The sequence below is a fragment of the Bos taurus genome, chromosome 1, assembly GCF_002263795.3.
Source record: "Bos taurus isolate L1 Dominette 01449 registration number 42190680 breed Hereford chromosome 1, ARS-UCD2.0, whole genome shotgun sequence".
In the NCBI taxonomy this organism is placed as follows: domain Eukaryota; kingdom Metazoa; phylum Chordata; class Mammalia; order Artiodactyla; family Bovidae; genus Bos; species Bos taurus.
The window spans coordinates 49715009-49730365 of record NC_037328.1 but is presented as its reverse complement, the minus strand read 5'-3'; the positions used below and the strand labels follow the sequence as shown (position 1 = coordinate 49730365).

The following is a 15357-nucleotide window of genomic DNA, read 5'->3' as shown; positions in this document are numbered from 1 at the left end:
TCTCTCCACTATTTCATGGATATCATAGAAAAACATAAAAATACAACAAAACAACACTTGTCTGTTTTGTATGGCCAGCATCGGAAGCCTTTTATGTAATTAGGAAAATTCTCTCTCTAACGGACATTGTAGGGAAGTAAAGAATGTCTTAATGTATAGTAGCTGAAAATGCTGGGCTTCCCAGGTGGCTCTGTGATAAAGAATCCACCTGCTGAGCAGGAGACGTTCTATCACTGGGTTGGAAATATTCCCTGGGTTGGGAAGATTCCCTGGCATAGGAAATGGCAGCCCACTCCAATATTCTTGCCTGGAGAATCCCATGGACAGAGGAGTCTGGTGGGTTACAGTCCATGGGGTCACAAAGGAGTTGGACATGACTTAGTGACTAAATAACAACAAAGCTGAAAATGCTAGATTCTCATTTTCTCTGATACCCTTTCACCTGGGATGCAGATGTGTGAGCTAGGATGTCTCAGTCAAATGTGTCCACGGCCAACTTTAACTTGGCTTAGGATGGATAAAGGAAGGGGCAGGGAGTGCTCTTCTCCATTGGTTTCAGAAATAACACTGTAAGGAACAGTTCTTTTTATAGGTAGGGGCAAGTCAAGGCCCCCAGTCAATTCTTGAAAGGAACTCTAGTAGTTAACTGCCCTCTCCGATTGCTGTTCTCACTGCTTCTTTTGAGCTGCTATAGAAGTTTGACCATCTGGAATCCTGCTGGAAACTCTAGATCTGTAATCATGTGATACAGCGAAACCATTGTTTTTTTTTTTCTTATCTCACTTCCTACCAAGTGGCTGGAGCCATATGTATCTAGGTTGTCATCTCTGAAGTGTCCACTGATCCCCAGTGATTTTGTGTGCAAAATAAAACAAAAAGCTTCAGTGATTTTTTTTTTCATTTTGTTTCATTTTCTTTATTACTTACATCCAAAATCGTTAATCACAAGGCAGGATCTTGGGTTAGTTTTTGGAGCTGCATCTGTCTGGTTGGACTTTGGCACGCTGGAACCTCTGGTCCCACAAAGGGTTTGGTGTGGCCATGCTGCTCCCCGGGCCTTAAGGAAATGCCTGTATACCTCCCTGCTTTTGTGAGGACCAGAGAGCAGGATGATGCTGAAGCCCTTGGGGGAGTCCAGGGCCAGCTGCTTGAAGGTGAGGCTCTTACCCCTGGCCTTGAGGATGTGGTTCCACACATGTCTGCTCATGCACAGCCCACAACTTCAGTTTGGGCATTTCCTGGATATGCACATTGTTCTCCACTATAGTCCCGGCAGCCACAGCTGTTTTGTCTTCTGGGGCCAGGATGCTTCATCTTCTGGATCATCAGGGAAAAGGACAGAGCACTGCCAGTTGGTGTGACTCTTGAAAAGTCTCTTCAGCACAACTTGATTGAAGGCGGTGTTGATCCTCTGGCCAGAAATCTGTACAATTTAACCAACAGACTTTGTTTAGATGTACATGATCTTGGGTTCATTGAACTGAACCTTCCATTCTACCAGCCCTCACCCCACTCCCACCTCCACCACTTCTTGAGAGATGAAAAGTGTCACATTTCTTTGGGGTCAGTGCAGTGGTATGGCTTGTTTTTCTAGCACATCCAATGAGTCTACAGATGACCCATATCTTTCAGATAATGCTCTTCATCTAGGTAATCATCTAGAATTCTCTTTGGTTGTTTGAAACTAGAAACTCTGATAGAAAGTTGGAAGACATATCATACTTTCCTTTCTTATTTGTTCAGTCGCTAAGTTGTTTCTGACTCCTTTGTGACCCCATGGACTGCAGCCCACCAGGCTCCTCTATCCATGGGATTCTCCAGGTAAGCATACTGGAGTGGGCTGCCATTTCCTCCTCCAGGGAAGTATCTCAACCCAGGGATAGAACCTAGGTCTCCTGCTTTAGCAGGGGAAATTCTTTACCACTGAGCCACCAGGGAAGCCCTCCTTTCTTATTTCCTCCCTTGTTTTGATTTAGAACATTCTCCAGCAGCTGCTGGTGATTATATAGAGGGAGAAATTATTTGAGAGCATGTATATTGGAAAATACTTTTATATCCTCACAGCTAATAGTTTAGACTTAAATTTTTAAGTAGCAAATCATGCTTGGTAATTTACAAGCATGTTCACCTTGTTGTTAATCCTCCTCCTCACACACAAGAATCTCCCTGTCAGGTCTCGTAAATTTGTAACAACTGGCCATTTGGCTTCCAGTATTCTAAAATGTAGTTAACATCACTACATTGTTCTAATTCTCTTTGGCTTTGTGAGTCTATCCTTTTTTTTTTATAAGACTGATTCACTGCCTACTCTGCCAAGGAGGCAGATGAATTTGTTCCTTTTTAATTGCTTATGTGTGTGTGTGTGTGTGTGTTAGACAGAATAGAAATAAATGCATGTATTAAATTCACAATGCTTAACAGAAAATTCTAAGTATATTTCTTTCATAAGCAAAAATCATGTGCTAAAGAATCCTTCCATGGACAGATTGGATAATAAAGCTTAGAGTGGAATGGGAATTCTGAATTCTATTAACTCTTCTTCGGCTTTCTCATATATCTGCTCCTCACTGATTGGCACAGATTGGAATTGGTCTATTCTATAATTGTATATTTTCTACTTTCTCTATCTTACTGTGTTCAGTATTAAAAATGTGTTGATATTATTTTGTCTTATATGCCTCATCTTTATCTCTCTTTCTTTCTGTGGATAAGATCAATATTATCAAAAAGTTATAAATTTTGTTCCTTACATCCCAAATTCTAGTTCTGTATTCTGTAACCTGACTGAGTCCACTTATTGAATCTGTGCTCCTGAAGCTACTCTATCACAATAACTATGTTCAAAAACACCTCTTTCTCTTTGCTCTTTGAAATTTTATTTCCTTTCTGCATGCATGTGTGCTAAGTCTCTTCAGTCGTGTTTGAATCTTGGTGACCCTATGGACTGTATAGCCTGCCAGGCTCCTCTGTCCATGGGATTCTCCAGGCAACAATACTGGAGAGGGTTTTCCTGCCTTCCTCCAGGGGATCTTCCCTACCCAAGGACTGAATGTGCATCTCTTACCTCCAGGTAGGTTCTTTATCACTAACACCACCTGGGAAGCTCCTTATTTCCTTTCTAGTATAACTTATTTTAAGATTATAAACATGTGCTAAATAATATTTATGTAACTATTATGTTTTATTAATTATACATATAAAGCATTCTATCCTCTTATTTTTCTTTCTACCTAAAAACATTGTAAGTGCCTAGCAACTATTAGGCTTCTCTGGTAGCTCAGCTGGTAAACAATCTGCCTGCGATGCAGGAAACCCTGATTCGATTCCTGGGTCAGGCAGTTCCCCTGGAGAAGGCATAGGCCACCCACTCAGTATTCTTGGGTTTCCCTGGTGGCTCAGACAGTAAAGAATCTGCCCACAATGCGGGAGACCTGGGTTCAACCCCAGGGTTGGGAAGATTCCCTGGAGGAGGGGGTGGCAACCCACCCCAGTATTCTTGCCTGGAAAATCCCCATGGACAGAGAAACCTGGCAGGCTACAGTCCATGGGGTTGCAAAGAGTCAGACATGACTAAGCAACTAGCACCCGCAGCAAGCGTTAAACATTGCAGATAGAAGGAAAACAAGAATGTGGAAAGATTAGAGAATGTGAATTTATCAGACATAAAGATGCAAAGAAAGAAAAACAGGGGAAAAATAACAAGGTAGTCATTATAGTTGTAATTATCCTCTTGATAATTTCTGGATATTTGTTTTTATTTAACTATAATTATACAGCATATAAAACCTGATTCTTTTTTTTTCTTTCAAAATAAGCTATTGGGAAAATTATTGCTAAGTGTTATATGTTGCTACAATGTCACCAGTAGCAATTGTCCAGAACTGCATACCTAATAGAGTGCTTCCTTATGAAGTTAATCTAAATGGAACCAAGAGACAGAGTGTATTGCGCATTCTCTTTCTAATGTCCATGGAATACAAGTAAAGCACTTGTCAAATGAATAAATCCAAATAGGTTGCTTGAAATGAGGAATTCTTTTCTATAGATGTTTATACAAATTTATTCTAACATCCCTCTGCTCGCCAAGCTCTCTGGAGGGAAAAGAGTTCACAGAATTATCTATTGAAGTCTCTTTAATATATTTGTCATTTCAACTTTCCTTTCTCTGTTGTTCAAGATTACAAACAGAATACACTGTTGTAAAGAGATATGAATGAAGATAGTCTGGTTTGATAGAAATTTTGCAGCCATTGTGATGTGTTAAACTGTGAAAACTTTTGAAAGAGATAGCTACTTTTCTAGCATGTGAACTCAATTTCCCTAAAATATGAACTGAAAGAAATATGAGAAAATACAGAAAACAAACCTCCTATATAATTTAAAATTTTCAATGGCTTGTTTTGTTATGAAAACCATTAGGTAAAATGCCTATCTATCCTACAATAGCTTTGAAAGTGAAAGTCGCTAAGTTGTGTCCGACTCTTGCGACCTCATGTACTGTAGCCCTCCAGGCTCCTCTCTCAGGGGAATTCTCCAGGCAGGAATGCTAGAATAGGTTGCCTTTTCCTTCTCTAGGGGATCTTCACAACCCAGGGATTGAACCCAGGTCTTCCACATCGGAGGCAGGTTCTCTCACCATCTGAGCCATGAGGGACACCCTTACAATAGCTTTAAAATAAATCAAAACGACTCACACAGGTAGAAGAAAAAAAGAAGATATTCAGGGTATGAGTTTAAGTAAATAAAAGATGAGTAAATGCCTCCTGGCTCTGTTGCTAGTCCAGTATTATGATAAGCACTCTTATCTAGTTTGAGAATATCTGCTTGGTCTTGGCTGAGATGACAGTAAAACCTTAAAGTATGTCATTTTTGTTTCCGTATTGAACACTTCTATGGGTTTACCTTCCACCCCCTTTTGTTATTAGACAAGCAAGTCTATTTGCTTTCCTACATTTTTGTTTGTTTAAATCAGGAATTAAAACCCCAGATTTTTTAAGACAAAAGGTTCATAAATCAGTCAGGCTTGGGAAACATATTTTAAATTTCTGCTTCTTTTCTTATAATGCTTTTTACTCTAATCCTCGTGGCACATTGCCCTGATCACTGAATTGTTTGCCTCATGTTGATTCAACTTGATACTGTGTTTTCATTTTATACATATAGAAATTTCCAGGACAAATACTGAAAAGTGTTCACATTGTTTAAGAGTTTAATTGTCCTCGATTTTCTTTTGTTAAACACGAATACTTCTTTTACTCTTTATCATCACCAAATTCTATGAACGGTTTTCTTCCCTTCTAGGCTGTCTGCTCCTATATGAACAGGGCTTCTCTTCTGGCTCACTGTTTTATATCAAGCATCTAACATCCTATCTTTCACATGCTCCTAAGTCGCTTCAGTCATGTCCGATTCTGTGAGACCCCATAGACGGCAGCCCATCAGGCTCCCCCATCCCTGGGATTCTCCAGGCAAGAATGCTGGAGTGGGTTGACATTTCCTTCTCCAATGCATGAAAGTGAAAAGTGAAAGTGCAGTCGTTCAGTCGTGTCCAACTCTTTGCGACTCCATGGACTGCAGCCTACCAGGCTCCTCCATCCATGGGATTTTCTAGGCAAGAGTACTGGAGTGGGTTGCGATTGCCTTCTCCGACCTTTCATATAGTAGACACTTAATAATTAATTCATTATAAAATGCCTGCATCCTGCCCTTTCATAAAAGGCATAGTACTTGCTTTTCACTTTCCATATTCTGTAATATTGTTTTAATATTTTTAATTATGGGAATTGGATATGAAAAATGATTGCTGAATTGCCTTTTCAACCAGAGTGGTGTGTGATGAGTGAATAACAATAGCAGTATTGTCTTATTTCACAGATTTAAAAAGAAACTTAACCATGTTCCTCCTCCCACATGTTGACATCTCTGATCTTGGAAAGGATCTATAATAATGGCATACCATGATTTAATTGTAGACTCTTCTTCTTCCTCCCTCCACTCCTTCCTTTTCATGGATCATAACATAGGGATGATATATCTTAGGATCAGTGCAAACTTTTATTTGATTAAAGAGCATAACTATAATTAGATGAACTCCTATTGTATGTTAATGCACATGAGGTCTTATTTTTTTTTTCCTATTTTACAAATCAGGAAATTTATGTCCAAAATTTAGCAACTCACTCGAGGTTATATATCTAGCAAATGGTGGCATCTGAACTGATATTGTTCTAGTCCAAAGATTGTGTCTTTTTACATAACTTAAAGATATGCTATTCATTGTACATGAAGTATAACTGAAGTTATAAAAATAGAATCAGCTACCTTAGAGTTGGAAGAAAATTTAGAGAGCATCTATTCTAATTCCATTATTTTACAGATCAGAAAAGAGCTCCAGATAGGTTAATTGCTCTGGGTAATAAATCTAGAAATTTGTGAACATAGGACTATAAGAAAAATCATGCATACTCATAGTAACAAATTGAAATACTATAGAAATGTATGATGAAAGAAACAATCGTACTGTACCCCAATTTGGACATATTCTACCTTTCTGAGATATACTAGAATTATAGCATATATATAAATATATATATACTATATTATTATAGTATATATATAAATATAGTATATCTCAGATATATATAGTATATATATATATACATGTATATTTTCTAGTTTTTAATATATATACTAGTTTTATATATATATATAAATATATATAAAATTTTATATATATACTAGTTTTATATATATACTATTTTATAGTATATATATAAATATATATATACTATATTATTATAGTATATATATAAATATAGTATATCTCAGATATATATAGTATATATATATATATATACACACGTATATTTTCTAGTTTTTAAATAGGACTCAAATATATGGTTTATGATACAAGATTTGTAAAACTCATTCTTAAAATTATTTTGGAAGTCAAAAGCTAAATGTTGATACACATACAGCTTCTAATGTGTTTATTGTAACCTTCATTTAAAGAAGAATTGATGCAGAAAACATATAGAATGAATTTCAAAATATCTATTATGTACTTAGAATTCATCATACCTTAACTCATTTAAACTGCATCACAAAGTTTTGAGATGAAAACTAGCTATTTGTGAAGTAACAAGAGGTTAAAGAGAACAAGCAACTTACCAAAGGTGCAAGGATGAAATAATTGAGGACTCAGAATCTTTGGGTCATTTAAACCCTGGTTAATTAAAGTTCTGGGTGATGATAGAGGTAATAACTAATGGATAAGGAGAGAAGAAAGCCAAAGATATTAGTTAAAGTCCCAGGATCAATCACAGAAATGAAGCCTATAGAAGCCTTGTATAATTTTATTTGACTGTTTTTTGTATGTGTGTGTGTATGTGTGTGCACTTATTGGTATCCTACAATTTTCTTCATATCTCACCTTATTCTCTGTGTCATATGAATGCTATTGGCAGTTAAATTTATAATTTAGTGTTTAGGTAACAGAATATTCAGTGGGAGTCTTACTGAATCCGAGGAGCAATCATCATAGCCAATGATGGGTACAATGACTTTTTGGACTGTTTCTCATTTGGAGGAAGTAATACAATCTCTTTTAAGAAGCATAACTCTACATTATTATGTAGTGATATACAGTTGTTTTACTGTATGGGATCTAAAATGTGAGCAGCAGGGACCATGCAGAAGTTGAGAGTCAAAGAGGTAGACTGTGCTCCTTATCTATTGATTACCTATGTGCTCCAAATCAACACTTTCGTCTGCTCTGTGAAAAGGAATCTGGACCTTTGACAATTGGCACAATGTTAAGCCTTATCAGAAGGATGGAGAATTAATGCAGAAGGAAGGGCTTTGTTTTCCGGTTTTGGAGTGCTTGACCAGCGGTCTCCAATAGTGTGGATGGCTTCTTCATTGCTTGGCTTCTGCAGCCCCTAAATTGTGCAACTTCTCAATTAGTCCCAGCTCCTGCAGTGCGTGGCAGCCAGCAGCATCTAGTAACCAGTAGCTTCCAGGTGGCTGATTTTGTAGTGACAGGCACGTCTCTGTGAACAGCTTTCACAAGCAGCACTTTAGACCACAGATATCCATCAAGTTCTGCCATCTAGGCACCACAGAAAATTCATTGCCATTCAGCCAGTCATGGCTGTGCCCTCCTCACCTTCAGGGTCTATTTCTTAGTCCTGGTGGGGGTGGGAATTCTTTAGGGTGTTCTCTCTCTCTCTCTAAGAGTAGTGATTGCTTCTTTTTTTTTTTTCAACTGACTTTTTAATCTGTTTGAAAAATTTATTTTTATACAATAACTTTGCACCCATTTTCTTTTTTTAAACAGAAGAAAATGCTTTAGCTGTCAAAAAACCTTGATATTCATTCTTTCACTTCAATACATGACTATCCATAAATTTATAAAATGGCACTGAACACCTCTTTTACCTAACCAAACCAGTAAGAGTGGTTTTTTTTTTTTTTGATTGCTTCTTATGTCTGCTATTCCTATATTTTTTAGAGTTCTCTTTATGTTTTACTAGCCAACACCTCCTTATTCCAATCCTTCATTAGAGTTAATAATTCATTATATTAAACTTTCCTTTTTCAAATTATTGTGTGGCTTCTCCTGATTAGATGTAAGACTGTCTGACATCTATTTCTGGGCTTTTAGACCATTACCACTGTTCCTTACCATTAACAAGGATAAATTAAAATGGATAATAATGAGACTTTGCATAATTTTAAACATAAATAATTAATACTTCAGGTAGTAGAATCATAAAATTTGCAGGTGAGAAGGAACATTAGAAATGATTTAATGTAGTCTTCTTTTTTGAGGTATGGAAACTGAGGCCAAAATAACTTTAAAAATGAGGAGATCCATGTTCTGTTTTTAATATCACCATTGTCTATCATAGAGTCAGTGTTCAGTGACTGTGAATTGAATTGAATTGAAATAAGGGAATTAACTTTGAAAATATTTATTGAGCACTGTAACTTAGACATAGTTCTTTCTCTCAAGAGATTTTCAGGCAAGTAGCTAATTTGGAATCAGAATTATAACTTTGGTTAAACCTATGCCCTCATTATTTTGGTTATTACCACTGATTTAATTGTGGATTGAAATCAGAAGTTGGTTTTCTTTGTGTACTCTTTGTACATGTGTCTAAATTTTCATTGGAAACAGGATGATATGGGCATATTTAAACCTAAGTTAATTTAACTCTGATATGGTTATTATAACCATCCATCTTCCAGGACAAGTGTTGTATAGTTACTCATAAAAGCTCAATTTCCAAAACACCCATGTATGGTTTTACTTTTTAATTTATGGGAATATTATTTTTGTACAAAGTCTTAAACTCATTTTAGATTTTAATTTGTCAGAAACCTTCTATTCCACTTCCTAGAATGATGGGTGACAGGAAATAAGGCCACAATCTTGTAGGGTCAGATTGTGAAATACCTTGTTTATTTAGCATATGTGATTTTAATAAACCTTGGCTGAATTGGTTTATGAATTCTTATAACCTTTATAAATTTAATAGATGTCTATCTTTAGCATGTCTTTCTGGATATATTTCTTTGATAACAGTTTGTGATACTCTAGACCATTTACTTTGTTAATGTTAATTTAACACTCTCCCCCATTTGCAAGAGAGATTAGAACATATTTGAATCCATTAAGATTTTTTCAGACAAATTCTGTTGCATTTTAATCAAATATGTATTTTAAAACTTCTGGGTATAAAGATAGGAACATTATAACTTTGTAATCTTTATAAATGGTTGTGCTATCCTGTACTTCATGTAGATATCTTGCCTCAATTCATTGAATGGTGTTGGGGGGATTGAGTATCATAATATCTCACAAAACTTGGAATAAATAGTTCAGGTCAGTCGTTCAGTTATGTCCAACTCTTTGTGACCCCATGAACAGCATCACGCCAGGCCTCCCTGTCCATCACCAACTGCTGGAGTCCACCCAAACCCATGTCCGTTGAGTCGGTGATGCCATCCAACCATCTCATCCTCTGTCATCCCCTTCTCCTGCTTTCAATCTTTCCCAGCATTGGGGTCTTTTCAAATGAGTCAGCTCTTCGCATCAGGTGGCCAAAGTATTGGAGTTTCAGTTTCAACATCAGTCCTTCCAATGAACACCCAGGACTGATCTCCTTTAGGATGGACTGGTTGGATCTCCTTGCAGTCCAAGGGACCCTCAAGAGTCTTCTCCAACACCATAGTTCAAAAGCATCAATTCTTCGGTGCTCAGCTTTCTTTATAGTCCAACTCTCACATCCATACATGACTACTGGAAAAACCATAGCCTTGACTAGACGCTACTGGACATTGGTGGAGGACTAACTCCAGAAAGAATGAAGGAGAGGAGCCAAAGCAAAAACAACACCCAGTTGTGGATGGGACTGGTGATAGAAGCAAGGTCTGATGCTGTAAAGAGCAATATTGCATAGGAACCTTGAATGTTAAGTCCATGAATCAAGGCAAATTGGAAGTGGTCAAACAGGAGATGGCAAGAGTGAACATCGACATTCTAGGAATGAGCGAACTAAGATGGACTGGAATGGGTGAATTTAACTCAGATGACCATTATATCTACTATTGTGGGCAGGAATCCCTTAGAAGAAATGGAGTATCCATCATGGTCAACAAAAGAGTCTGAAATTCAGTACTTGGATACAATCTCAAAAACGACAGAGTGATCTCTGTTCATTTACAAGGTAAACCATTCAATATCACGGTAATCCAAGTTTATGCCCCAACAAGTAACGCTGAAGAAGCTGAACAGTTCTATGAAGACCTACAAGACTTTTTGGAACTAACACCCATAAAAGATGTCCTTTTCATTAGAGGGGACTGGAATGCAAAAGTAGGAAGTCTAGAAACACCTGGAGTAACAGGCAAATTTGGCCTTGGAATACGGAATGAAGCAGGCAAAGGCTAATAGAGTTCTGCCAAGAGAATGCACTGATCATAGCAAACACCCTCTTCTAACAACACAAGAGATGACTCTACACATGGACATCACCAGATGGTCAACACCAAAATCAGATTGATTATATTCTTTGCAGCCAAAGATGGAGAAGCTCTATACAATCAGCAAAAACAAGACCAGGAGCTGACTGTTGCTCAGATTATGAACTCCTTATTGCCAAATTCACTTAAGTTGAAGAAAGTAGGGAAAACCACTAGACCATTCAGGTATGACCTAAATCAAATCTCTTATGACTATACAGTGGAAGTGAGAAATAGATTTAAGGGCCTAGATATGATAGACAGAGTGCTTGATGAACTATGGAATAAATAAATGAGGAATAAATCCTACCTTTAAAAAGTAGAATTTCTAATAATTAATATATTTTAGATAGAAGAATTATCTGGTATAAAGTTTATTTCTTATGTAAAATTCATTAGTGAATAGACAAACTGAAGATCAGTAAATGGCTTTTGTAACTCAATATCATTTTTTATTATAAATAATGTTCAAATTATCACACAGTTACACTCATTTCACATTCTAGCAAAGTAATGCTCAAAATTCTCTAAGCTAGGCTTCATCAGTACGTGAACTGAAAACTCCAGATGTTCAAACTGTATTTAGAAAAGGCAGAGGAACCAGAGATTAAATTTCCAACCTAAGTTATCATCAAAAAAGCAAAAGCATCCAGAAATTGCATCTACTTCTGCTTCATTGACTACGCTAAAGCCTTTGACCGTGTGGATCACAACATACTGTGGAAAATTCTTCAAGAGATGGGAACACCAGACCACCTAACCTTCCTCCAGAGAAACCTGTATGCAGGTTAATAAGCAACAGTTAGAACCGGCCAGGGAACAATGGACTGGTTCCAAATCCAGAAAGGAGTACATCAAGGCTGTATATTGTCACCCTGCTTGTTTACCTTATATGCAGAGTACATCATGGGAAATGCCAGGCTGGGTGAAGCACAAGCTGAAATCAAGTTTGCAGGAAGAAATATCAATAACCTCAGGTATGCAGATGATACAATCCTTATGGCAGAAAGCAAAGAGGAACTAAAGACCTTCCTGTGGAATGTGAAAGAGGAGAGTGAAAAAGTTGACTTGAAACTCAATATTCAAAAAACTAAGACCATGGCATCTGGTCCCATTGCTTCATGGCAAATAGATGGAGAGTCAATGGAAACAGTGACAGAGTTTATTTTCTTGGGCTCCAAAATCACTGCAGATGGTGACTGCAGCCATGAAATTAAAAGACATTTGCTCCTTGGATGAAAAGCTATGATAGACCTAGACAGCGTGTTATAAAGCAGAGACGTTACTTTGCCAACAAGGGTCCATCTAGTCAAATTATGGTTTTTCTAGTAGTCCTGTATGAATGTGAGTATTGGACCATAAAGAAGGTTGAGCACTGAAGAACTGATGGTTTTGAACTGTGGTGTTGGAGAAGACTCTGGAGAGTCCCTTGGACTGCAAGGAGATCAAACCAGTCAATTGTAAATTGAATCAGTCCTGAATATTCATTGGAAGGACTGATGCTGAAGCTGAAGCTGCAATACTTTGGCCACCTTGATGCGAAGAGCTGACTCATTGGAAAAGACCCTGATGCTGGGAAAGGTCCTCCTCCTGGCAGGAGGAGAAGGGGACGACAGAGGATGAGATGATTGGATGGCATCACTGACTCGATGGACATGAGTTTGAGCAAGCTCCGGGAGATGGTAAAGAGCAGGGAAGCCTTGTGTGCTGCAAGTCTATGGGGTCACAAAGAGTCGGAGGCTACTGAGCCACTGAACAACAAAAGCAATTTTATATAATTTGCGATGCTAAGAAAAGTCACCAAAAAATATCTCTATCAAATAGTTGTTTTAATATCCCTTGTTTCAAATAATAGCTTGTTGTGAAATCATCATTTAAATCATTCACTTTGTGTTCAGTGAATCTTTTTATTTGCATTAATACTTAAATTGGTGATATAAATGTAATATCCAGGATGTCATGAATATTTTGGAAGGTACCTTCTTTTTTGCTTTACTGTCTCCTTGTGCTTCATATTTCCATGTCTATCTTGATTATTCTCATTTCTTAAATTCAATTCCCCTCCCACTTATTCCCCTCATACTTATTCCTTGCCTGTTCAGATCTCCTGCTGACCTCTAAAAGTCATGGCAGACAAATTCGATATGAATATGAGAATAATGATTTGGTCCTTTACTTCTACCGGTTCCTCCAGAGGTCATTTGTTTTATGATAGCACTTTAAAAATGCTCCGTATTTTTTAAATGATTTAAAAATACAGTAGGCAAAATGATAAAACATAAAAACTACTATAATTTATAAAACAAGAGAAAACATAGGTACCATCTTCATGAATTCTCTCTAATTTCTTTCTGTGCATTTTGGAGATATAATTAAGTTAAACTTTATAAAAATTAGGACCATGTAGCTTTTATTTTGGGGCTTCCCAGGTGGCTCAGTGGTAAAGAATCTTCCTCAATGCAGGAGACTCAGGTTCGATCTCTAGGTTGGGAAGATCTCCTGGAGAGGGAAATGACAACTCACTCCAGAACTTTTGCCTGGAAAATCCCAGGGACAGAGGAGCCTTGTAGACCACAGTCCAGGGTGTCACAAAGAATTGGATACTACTGAGCACTCATGCAACTTTTATTTTATATTTTGGAAATTTTCCCATTAGTAAGTAATCTTCCAAGACCTGATTTCTAGTAGCTTTATGACATTTCATCATATAGAATAGTGGCTTTTAGATGCAAAGGTGAAAGTGTTTCCAAGGAATCATACAGTGAAACAGATGGGCTGTCCTGAAATGAAGCATGGAAGCATTTAATATGTCGCACCTAATCTGAGGGAGGTGGCAGACAGAGCTCCAGCCCATGACATTCTTTACCAACAAGAACATGTCCCTCTTGTATGAATGGCCTGGAGGAATCATGAAGGAAAAGAACAATCTGCCGCACAGAATTGTTCTCTTCAATGAAGAATGGAACAAAAAGGTGAAACTTGTCTTCTTCTCTAGCATGATAATTGCTGAACATGGAATCCATAAAAGGAACAATGAAAATCTAAGGTGATTATATAAATAATTTATAGAATAGTAATCATTCAAATTAAATCAATATTATATTTTGATCTTAATGCACTAAGAATGGTGCAATCTTTGGTTACATTATTTTCATCAATTAACCCCCCCATCCTACTTTTTACAGTGGAGTAGTAGCAATTAAAGTGACACTAAATTTGCCAGTGTGTCTGGCTTACTGTAAATGGTCATTGGAGATGAAAATTAAGTGTAACATCTCTCAAAAATGTTTAAGTTTCCATAAAATCCAAACTCTTTCTTAGAGTAAAATTGTTCACATCAGCAAATCTAATGCTAAGTAGAGAGGGGTTTTTCTAGAATGGAGAGTTTTTTTTTTCCTCCCCTAATAATAATAGTAGGCTGAATTCTCTAGCCAAGTTTATTGCTTCCAGTGGTATATTCATGTTGGTCATGATCAGTCAACAGGCATCAATATGATACAAATAAATGGAGGCTGGTGACTATTTTGAAGTCATCTATTTTGCATATTTTAGTCTCATGATAAAAATATCTATGACTAATATTTAGACTTGAAAAACCTTTTTACATGAAAAGATTATTTTCTGTCCTTAGAGTGCACAAATAGATAAGCTACTTTGAAAATATAAGCTAAATGAAATGTTCATGTATCTATTTAGATGATAGAACAATTTGATGGTTTTCATAAAATACATTTGAAATTATTGTTTTGAGATAATGCTATTTATATAATGGTGATATTACATCCTTAATAAATATTTGAGTTATTTGACTCCTGGTGAGCATCTTTAATTGAAGTTTACCCAGATGTCTAAATTTAGCAATTGGAGGGTTTTTTTTGGCTGAGATTGGAGTTGCAATCAAACCTTGACTGTAATTTCAGTTCAACCTTTTTGCATAATTATTTTGAAGTTGCCGTAATGGAGGAAAACAAAGAGCACATGTGTATGGGAGAGAGACAGACTGAGAGAGAAGAAAAGCAGGGCCATATTTTAAAATAGCATTTGATGGTTTACTAGGAAAAAGAAATAAACTTACCCAATAATTTTAACAAACAGTAAACAACTCATGTAGGATCTTAAAAATTATTATACATTTGTTCTTTATCATTTGTATAGTGTGCAATAACTTTAACAGATTATGTATTTGTTTGCTTCCCTTTGGGACCAGTCATTTCACTGCAGCAAAACGCAGTGATTCTGTTTTTTAGGTATGTGGTCAGAGTAAGACATTTTTAAAGATTTGCTTTTTATCTAATTGAAATCTATAATTAACAAAGAAAAATAAAAAGC

The 15357-nt window shown here is 36.7% G+C and overlaps 1 pseudogene; it reads right to left on the bottom strand.

The window, feature by feature from the left end:
* Window positions 1–779: 779 nt before the first annotated feature.
* On the bottom strand, window positions 780–1476 carry LOC785980 (large ribosomal subunit protein eL18-like; annotated as a pseudogene).
* Window positions 1477–15357: the final 13881 nt, after the last annotated feature.